Below are 10,000 nucleotides of genomic sequence, written 5' to 3'. Positions count from 1 at the left end.
ACTATATAGAAGACGTCATTGTTATGACGTCCTCGAGAGTGAGACTCTGGTACAAAAAAAAAATAATTGGGCCAGTATATCATTATTAGATAAGTGATCGTTTATTAGTTGAAAAAAATATTTAAGCAAAGCAATACCTCTACTTGTCTCTAGGGAGTGGTAATTGGTCATGCCTAATATATAAATCGATGGGTAAAGCCAAGGGTAACGTCCATAGAGCCGCGAGAATAAAAAAACCTTAAAAAAAATTTATGGACTCTTTCAATGCGTAAAGTGTATGTTAATTCATGTGGAGCGAGCCCAGATGATAACCGCAACAGAAGCGGTACATGATTACCAGAATGCCCATAAAGAATGTTTCATTACAGTTTCAGTTAAATTTAAAAGCAGTTTCCGAGTTGTTGCTCTGAAGGGGTACTGTCAGTACCTAAAACAGGGCAAGAAAGTGGTGGTTCTCCTCCAGAATGTTATTTTTTTTTTTTAACCGAATTTTCGAAAAAAAAAAGACGATGGAGACGTGTCCCGTATTCTGGTTAGGTTAGGGGTTAGTGACCGGATAAATCGTCAAAATCAAAATTCAACAAACCTTTAAACGGCGATGTGAGGTCATGAAAAGTGATGAAACAAAAACTAGGTTGAATAGGTTACGAGTATAAGTATTTAACCCAATTTTTGTTTCATCACTTTTAATGACTTCATATCACTTTTTCAATGTGTGTTCTGTTGTCATTGTGGTGATTTATCATGCAACCTGATTGCATTTATCGATTTTCTTTTAATTTTAATTAATTTATTTATTTATTTATTTCATCGACACTCGTGGCGGTTTTCGATAAACTTAGTGTGGCTTTCTTCAGTCGCCCTATGTATTATGATTATATATAAAATTTATGATCAATATGGTTCCATGCTAACTCAACACGGTGACTGTTCAACACACTTTTAAAAAGTGATATAGAATCATTAAAAACGATGATTTGTTTAAACCTAACCTAACCTAACCTTACCTAACCTAACCTAACCTAACCCAACCTAACCTAACCTGACCTAACCTAACCTACTTAACCCAGTAAAAAAAAGTTTTTGTTTCATCACTTTCCATGACTTTACATAACTTTTTAAATATGTGATGAATTATCATTTTGATGATTTATCCGGTCGCCGATCAATATAATATAGAAACCCAACTTACGACTTGTAGTATGATATCGAAAAAAGAAATCAATTCACAAACCTTTCTTCTTTTTTTTCGTCTTTTGATGAGTTCAAAACATTGTAGACGATAGATGGCGTAGCGGTTTCGGGGAAAATTAGGTTTTTTGTTATTATTCTTCTTATGCTGTGTACCTAAGTGTCATATTTATGTGTGAATAAAAATTATAAATAATAATAATAGTAATTATTTATTTTTTGGAATAACTTTACTGAGTAAAACCTAATATTGTAATATTTAATTATCGAAGATAATATTAGCGAATTCTAAAAGAAAATCTGAAAGAGAAAAATCACCAAAATAATAAAAAAAAAAAATCAGTCCTAGATGTGACCGTATCCTTTTCTGATTTTTCTGTTTCAGATTTTCGTTTAGAAATCGGTAATATTGTCTTCGATAATTAATAAATTAAATAAATCATTTTCGTCAGGAGGTGAGGGAATGCAATTCAGAGCGGCGGGCGCGGGTAAAGCGCGGGAGTAACTGGGACGCACTTAACGGCCCTCAACGTGTTTTCAAAATTTTCTTATTTAAAAATAAAATATTTATTTTTTTTAAATTTCAGAATCGAACTCATAACGTCATTCTTAGTGTAGAATAATAAATTTAGCCGCGGTTCGGTGCAGCGGGGCCGGCGATGAGTGGGATCTGATATCGAGTAGCGGCCGCGGGTGGACGGCGGGAGTAACTGCGACGCACCCGATGACGCCATTTGCCCCGGGCACGGTGTGATTTAAAAGAAAAAAAAACTTTTTTTTTGACGTATTTTATTTCAGAATCTAATTCGGAACGCCATTCTTAGTGTAGAATATTAAATTTAAAGGTTTCGAGAGCATTGGGACCGGAGCTGACAAGATCTCATTTCGGATGATAGCCGCGGGTAAACGGCGGGAGTAAACGGGCCGCACTTAATGGCCCTCAATGTGAAATTGTAATTTATTTATTTTTATAGATTTTTATTTCGGAATCGAATTCGGAACGTCATTCTTGCAGCGTAGAATAAAAAATTTAAATGTTACGGGAGCATTGGGACCGGAGCGGAGCTGAGAGGATCTCATTTCGGGTGGTAGCCGCGGGTAAACGGCGGGAGTAAACGGGCCGCACTTAATGGCCCTCAGTGTGAAAATGTTTATTTTTTAGTTTTCTTATCATGTATGTATGTATGTATGTATGTATGTATGTATGTATGTATGTATGTATGTATGTATGTATAATTTAACATTTCGATAGTGAGAAGACGTGAGCGACGAGGGTAAATTTATTTTTTCGAGACCGAGCGTGAGCAGTCGGGCAGACGGCCGGAGATGAGGCGACGCGGCTCGCGCTACTGCGGCCGGTTCCGCGAGAGGCCCGACCGCCCGGGCGTCCGTCTGAGCGCAGTCGAGGAGTCGGAGCGGGCGCATCGCGGTCTGTAATAGTCGGTGAATTTGTTTTATTCGAATCCCTTTTAAAATCGTTTTCTTACTATGTATGTATGTATGTATGTATGTATGTATGTATGTATGTATGTATGTATGTATGTATAATTTAACATTTCGATAGTGAGAAGACGTGAGCGACGAGGGTAAATTTATTTTTTCGAGACCGAGCGTGAGCAGTCGGGCAGACGGCCGGAGATGAGGCGACGCGGCTCGCGCTACTGCGGCCGGTTCCGCGAGAGGCCCGACCGCCCGGGCGTCCGTCTGAGCGCAGTCGAGGAGTCGGAGCGGGCGCATCGCGGTCTGTAATAGTCGGTGAATTTGTTTTATTCGAATCCCTTTTAAAATCGTTTTCTTACTATGTATGTATGTATGTATGTATGTATGTATGTATGTATGTATGTATGTATAATTTAACATTTCGATAGTGAGAAGACGTGAGCGACGAGGGTAAATTTATTTTTTCGAGACCGAGCGTGAGCAGTCGGGCAGACGGCCGGAGATGAGGCGACGCGGCTCGCGCTACTGCGGCCGGTTCCGCGAGAGGCCCGACCGCCCGGGCGTCCGTCTGAGCGCAGTCGAGGAGTCGGAGCGGGCGCATCGCGGTCTGTAATAGTCGGTGAATTTGTTTTATTCGAATCCCTTTTAAAATCGTTTTCTTACTATGTATGTATGTATGTATGTATGTATGTATGTATGTATGTATGTATGTATGTATGTATGTATGTATGTATGTATGTATGTATGTATAATTTAACATTTCGATAGTGAGAAGACGTGAGCGACGAGGGTAAATTTATTTTTTCGAGACCGAGCGTGAGCAGTCGGGCAGACGGCCGGAGATGAGGCGACGCGGCTCGCGCTACTGCGGCCGGTTCCGCGAGAGGCCCGACCGCCCGGGCGTCCGTCTGAGCGCAGTCGAGGAGTCGGAGCGGGCGCATCGCGGTCTGTAATAGTCGGTGAATTTGTTTTATTCGAATCCCTTTTAAAATCGTTTTCTTACTATGTATGTATGTATGTATGTATGTATGTATGTACTTATGTATAAATATACAAAAATCTCTTCACTTTATATGTTTTGTTATGATTTTTTTTTTCTCCTATTTACATATGTTTTAAAAGTAAAATTTTATTATTATTTTTTTACACTTCACAGACGAGTGTTTTTGGACTCTTGTAGAGGTAAAAATGTTAATTTTTAATTGAATATATTTTTAAAAAATGTACGTGTAAATATGAATTTATTTGATTTAATTTCAATGTCGTCTATTAAGTTTTTTTTTTTTTTTTAACTCAACAGAATAAATGATATAATATAACAATTCTAAAATGTTGCCTAGTCTTGTGGGTGCCGGGTGAATTTACTTTATGTATCAGGTTAGGTTAGGTTAGGTTAGGTTAGGTTAGGTTAGGTTAGGTTAGGTTAGGTTAGGTTAGGTTAGGTTAGGTTAGGTTAGGTTAGGTTAGGTTAGGTTAGGTTAGGTTAGGTTAGGTTAGGTTAGGTTGGGTTAGGTTGGGTTAGTGTAGGTTAGGTTAGGTTAGGTTAGGTTAGGTTAGGTTAGGTTAGGTTAGGTTAGGTTAGGTTAGGTTAGGTTAGGTTAGGTTAGGTTAGGTTAGGTTAGGTTAGGTTTGGTTAGGTTAGGTTAGGTTAGGTTAGGTTAGGTTAGGTTAGGTTAGGTTAGGTTAGGTTAAGTTAGGTTTGGTTAGGTTAGGTTAGGTTTGGTTAGGTTAGGTTAGGTTAGGTTGGGTTAGGTTAGGTTAGGTTAGGTTAGGTTAGGTTAGGTTAGGTTAGGTTAGGTTAGGTTAGGTTAGGTTAGGTTAGGTTAGGTTAGGTTAGGTTAGGTCAGGTCAGGTTAGGTGCGATTACAATTTTTGCAAATAGATAAATTGACAAAAATTTTTGCCATTAAAATTTATGCCAATAAAATTTTCTGCCAATAAAATTTGATGCCAATAAAATTTGATGCCAATAAAATTTTCTGCCAATATAATTTTATGCCAATAAAATTTTAGGCCAATAAAATTTTCTGCCAATAAAATTTGATGCCAATAAAATCTTCTGCCAATATAATTTTATGCCAATAAAAATTTTTTGCCAATACTTATTAGCAAAAAATTGATCTTTGTCAATGGAATTTAAATTTAAAAAAGTAAAATAAATACAAAACAATACAAGAACAACACGTCAACTCAACAGAGATCAAATGGGAAAATAATTCACCGACTCCAGATATTTTCATATCGGAGGGTTCGGCTCGGTAGAACTCCTAACGGGGCCTATAAATAAATCCTACAGATCCCTCAACATAAACATTTAAAAAAATCTTTTGTTATCCTACATGTATTCAAAATGACCGACTTTTGCATCTTTATATATAAATTTTTTGATAGATCTAATACGCCTAAATTTTTAATAAGAGAGCTAGGTATAATGCCGGTAGCCGAAATAACGAATGGTAATATTTTTATAGTCTGAGAATGCCAAATTCTTTTTTTCTCATTTCCTAAATCTGTGTATTTTCTTATTTTTTCACTAACAGATTTTTGAATATTACAGGAATTCGGAATAGCGACATCGATGATATAAGTTATTTTTAAAAATTTTGTCATGTAAAACTATATCGGTTCTATTATGACTAATCGCTCGATCTGTTAGTTATATATTTAGTTAGTTATGTTAGTTATTTATTATTATTATTATTATATCTATGTTAAGTTTTTATTTTTATTTGAAATATGTTCTTATTGTGTAAATTTGAAATAACTACGTACCTCTGTATTAAGTTTTTTTAAACTCACCGGGAACGGTCGGTCGGTATCATCGATTAAATGAAATAATTTAAAATTTCCAAAATGCGAATACGAAAGTAAGTGACGAGAGTAAATTTATTTACCGAGACCGAGCGCCTTGTGCCCGGTTTCGCGAGCCGCCCGAGGCCCGACGGCCCGGCCGCCTGCGCGCCTTCGAGGGGTCGGAGCGGGCGCATCGCGCTCGGCGCCGTCCCGAGCGAGAACGCGACCCGGCACAGCTTTGTGCCCGCCGAGTGTGGCGGGCTCTCGATGCACGGCGTTCGCAAACTGCGGCGGCCTATCGGTCGTGTCGGCGGTGTTATTTGCGAGAAACTACGTGACGCCCGCTTCTGCGCGGCGTTCGCGCTCATGTTTTGACTCTGGAGTTCCGCGCGAGCAGAATTTTCAAAAGCAAAGGCGGAGGATTTTATCCCCGTCTCACTGTTGCCTCGCCAAAGGCGTGCGCTTTCGGTGTACACGTTTTACGAATGGGAATTATAAATCGGACGATAGCGTCGTCGCGGGTGCGGTCTCTCTCTCTCGGGCGGGAGCCGTCCTACGCGCGCTTTCTTCGTTTGAAGCAAAAATTTTCCCGCGGAGCTTTCGTCTAGCGACGGTCGCCGAGCGGGAGAATATAGCGGTACGCATAATGAGCGTGACTCGTGCGGGTGACTCCGTCGCGTGTTCTTTAACGCCGTGTTGTCCGCGCCCTCTACGCGAGGGCGGGCCTCTGTCGTTCGGAGGATTAAAAACCCTCCGACGGTGGTGCAGCTCCCTGGTTGATCCTGCCAGTAATCATATGCTTGTCTCAAAGACTAAGCCATGCAAGTCTCAGTAAAAGCCGAATTAAGGTGAAACCGCGAATGGCTCAATATATCAGTTTTGGTTCCTTAGATCGTACACGGTTACTTGGATAACTGTGGCAATTCTAGAGCTAATACATGCAAACGAGGTTCTGACCGGTAACGGGAGGAATGCTTTTATTAGATCAAAAACCAATCGGCGGCGGGGTTCGCGCCCCGTCCGTCGCCATTCGAGATGACTCTAGATAACTTTGAGCTGATCGCACGGTCTAGCACCGGCGACGCATCTTTCAAATGTCTGCCTTATCAACTGTCGATGGTAGTTTATGCGACTACCATGGTTGTCACGGGTAACGGGGAATCAGGGTTCGATTCCGGAGAGGGAGCCTGAGAAACGGCTACCACATCCACGGAAGGCAGCAGGCGCGCAAATTACCCACTCCCGGCACGGGGAGGTAGTGACGAAAAATAACGATACGGGACTCGTCCGAGGCCTCGTGATCGGAATGATTACACTTTAAATCCTTTAATGAGGATCCATTGGAGGGCAAGTCTGGTGCCAGCAGCCGCGGTAATTCCAGCTCCAATAGCATATACTAAAGTTGTTGCGGTTAAAAAGCTCGTAGTTGAAATTGTGTCCTGCGGTGTCGGTCTACCGAATGCGGTACGACAGGCACGTCTGCGGGGCTTCTCGCCGGTGCGTCCACCGCCGGCGTGTGTCGGTCGGCCTCACGGTCGGCCGCGCACCGAGGCGGGCCGTCGCGGCTGTTTACTTTGAACAAATTAGAGTGCTCAAAGCGGGCTAACACTTGCCTGAATATTGTACGCATGGAATAATAGAATAGGACCTCGGTTCTGTTTTGTTGGCTTTCTGATACCAGAGGTAATGATTAATAGGGACGACTGGGGGCATTCGTATTGAGACGTTAGAGGTGAAATTCTTGGATCGTCGCAAGACGGACTAAAGCGAAAGCATTTGCCAAAGGTGTTTTCATTAATCAAGAACGAAAGTTAGAGGTTCGAAGGCGATTAGATACCGCTGTAGTTCTAACCATAAATGATGCCAGCCAGCGATCCGCCGAAGTTTCATAATTTTAACCCGGTGGGCAGCTCCCGGGAAACCAAAGCTTTCGGGCTCCGGGGGGAGTATGGTTGCAAAGCTGAAACTTAAAGGAATTGACGGAAGGGCACCACCAGGAGTGGAGCCTGCGGCTTAATTCGACTCAACACGGGAAAACTCACCAGGCCCGGACACTGGAAGGATTGACGGATTAACAGCTCTTTCTCGATTCGGTGGGTGGTGGTGCATGGCCGCTCTTAGTTGGTGGAGCGATTTGTCAGGTTAATTCCGGTAACGAACGTAACTCTAGCCTATTAAATAGACGTGCAACCGGTATCACGAGGGTCCGTGTGCGCGCGGCTTCGGCGTTCGCGCGTCGGGGTCGTGCGTTTCGCGGTCTTCACTACCGGCGTACAATGAAAATCTTCTTAGAGGGACCGGCGGTATATATAGCCGCACGAGATTGAGCAATAGCAGGTCTGTGATGCCCTTAGATGTCCTGGGCCGCACGCGCGCTACACTGAAGGGATCAGCGTGTCCTCCTTGGCCTAACGGCCCGGGTAACCCGATGAAACCCCTTCGTGATAGGGATTGGGGTTTGCAATTCTCCCCCATGAACGAGGAATTCCTAGTAAAAGCGAGTCACCAGCTCGCGTTGATTGCGTCCCTGCCCTTTGTACACACCGCCCGTCGCTACTACCGATGGATGATTTGGTGAGGTCTTCGGACTGGTGCGCGGAAGCTCTCACGGGCATCCGACGCGTCGGAAAGTTTGACCGAATTTGATCATTTAGAGGAAGTAAAAGTCGTAACAAGGTTTCCGTAGGTGAACCTGCGGAAGGATCATTTCCTGTGTTTAATGTTTGTGCTTTCCATGATATGAAATATTATTATGAAACAAAACATATTATACATATAAACCATAATCGAACGAATGCTAAATTACTGCGTCGGAGATCGCCCTAGGGCGCCGATGCGAACCGAGAACCGCCGGCGTCGAGCGGAGGAGGGCTCCGTCCTCTATCCGCTCGTCCGGTGAAATTTTACCCGTCGCCGTGAAGGCGGCGGTACAAAATTAATCTTTTTGTCGAATGGAATTATAAACATTTCGAAAACGCAAACCAAATTGTAAAAACCGAAAACTAAAACGTATCTATTTATGTTTGTTTTATCATTATTACCCTGAACGGCGGATCACTCGGCTCGTGGGTCGATGAAGAACGCAGCTAAATGCGCGTCAGAGTGTGAACTGCAGGACACATGAGCATCGACATTTCGAACGCACATTGCGGTCCGAGCAAGACGTAGTTTGTCGACGGACCACTCCTGTTTGAGGGTCGCGCACACAATGCGACCAGACTGTTCTCTCGCCCCCGTCCTCGGACGGGGGCGCGCAGAGCGAGCGTTGCCGGCGTCGCCGGGGCCCGCGCGCGTCGTCTCCTCGGAGACGCGCGCCGGGACCTCGGCGTCCGGTTAAATTTGACGAAGTGCTCTCTCGATGCGCGCGATTTCCGCTTGCGTTATACCAAACGCGGAGGAACGCGTGCGAGCCTTGAGCTAGCGACGACGCTGAAAACTGGGCAGTCTACCGCGCGAGCGGTCGGCTGTCCGGGGCGATCTTCGCGCTCTCGGCCGCGCGCACCTCCGCGGACGCTCGTCGGTTTCGCGCCCGCTTGACAGAGTCTGCACGGGCGAGAATACGCGCACACTGTTGCTTTGCGTACTTCTCGAATTTATAAAATTTTTGTTGTCGACCTCAAATCAGGAGAGATCACCCGCCGAACTTAAGCATATCAGTAAGCGGAGGAAAAGAAACTAACGAGGATTCCCCGAGTAGCGGCGAGCGAAACGGGAAGAGCCCAGCGCTGAATCCTGCGGCCCCGGCGGGCCGCCGGGAAATGTAGCGTTCGGGAGGAGAGTTATACATACACGCGCGGTCATTAGTCACGGCTGCCTGTCCAAGTTCATCTTGAACGGGGCCCGCTTACCCGCAGAGGGTGCCAGGCCCGTGGTGACGGTAGCCGGCCGCGACGGTCTCTCTCCCTAGAGTCGGGTTGCTTGAGAGTGCAGCCCTAAGTGGGTGGTAAACTCCATCTAAGGCTAAATACTACCACGAGACCGATAGCGAACAAGTACCGTGAGGGAAAGTTGAAAAGAACTTTGAAGAGAGAGTTAAAGAGTACGTGAAACCGTTCAGGGGTAAACCTGTGGAACTCAAACGAGCGAACGGGGAGATTCATCGTGTCTTCCGTCGGGGCTCGCGCCTCGCGCAAACCTTCGCCTTCGGCTTTCGGGTCGGGGCGGTGGGTGCGCGGGTGCGCCGTCAGGCTCCCGGAGCGCGTGCACTTCTCCCTTAGTATAACACCGCGACCCGTCGCGCCGCGGTCGAATGCGCCGTGCGGTTGACCCGTCTCGCTCTGCGAGGCGGAGCCGCGGTGTCCACGGCCGCGGCGTACATTACGCAGCGACGGTAGAGAACGAGGATCGCGTCCGCCCCTCGCGGGCGTCCGTCGCGCTGCAGCGGCGTCCTTCGCGTGGCCCCCGGCGTCTAGTGCGTCGCGGGTGTCGCGCGTCGGGTGTCCGTCGTTAGCGGCGCGCTCTCGGACGGGACGCGTCCCGGTCGGCGGTGGTTTTGTTTTGGGCACTCACAGGACCCGTCTTGAAACACGGACCAAGGAGTCTAGCATGTGCGCGAGTCATTGGGAACACTGATAAA

General features: G+C 45.3%; 3 non-coding genes across 3 annotated transcripts in view; all 3 read left to right on the top strand.

The window, feature by feature from the left end:
- The first annotated feature begins 6,193 nt into the window (after positions 1–6,193).
- Positions 6,194–8,133, top strand: LOC149408653 (small subunit ribosomal RNA). The gene has a single exon (XR_016305435.1). It is a non-coding gene; the product is annotated as a small subunit ribosomal RNA (ribosomal RNA).
- Positions 8,134–8,462: 329 nt separating this feature from the next.
- Positions 8,463–8,624, top strand: LOC149408652 (5.8S ribosomal RNA). The gene has a single exon (XR_016305443.1). It is a non-coding gene; the product is annotated as a 5.8S ribosomal RNA (ribosomal RNA).
- A 411-nt stretch (positions 8,625–9,035) lies between these two features.
- LOC149408651 (large subunit ribosomal RNA) overlaps positions 9,036–10,000 on the top strand; it is a 4,064-nt gene continuing 3,099 nt past the window's right edge. The window contains exon 1 of the ribosomal RNA XR_016305440.1: positions 9,036–10,000. This exon is cut by the window's right edge and continues 3,099 nt beyond it. This is a non-coding gene — a ribosomal RNA (large subunit ribosomal RNA).

Source organism: Hesperophylax consimilis, unplaced genomic scaffold (genome assembly GCF_061612785.1).
Source record: "Hesperophylax consimilis isolate HC1 unplaced genomic scaffold, BYU_Hcon_1.0 scaffold_140, whole genome shotgun sequence".
NCBI lineage: Eukaryota > Metazoa > Arthropoda > Insecta > Trichoptera > Limnephilidae > Hesperophylax > Hesperophylax consimilis.
The sequence above is the reverse complement of the archived record's forward strand: the minus strand, read 5'-3'. Positions and strand labels throughout refer to the sequence as shown.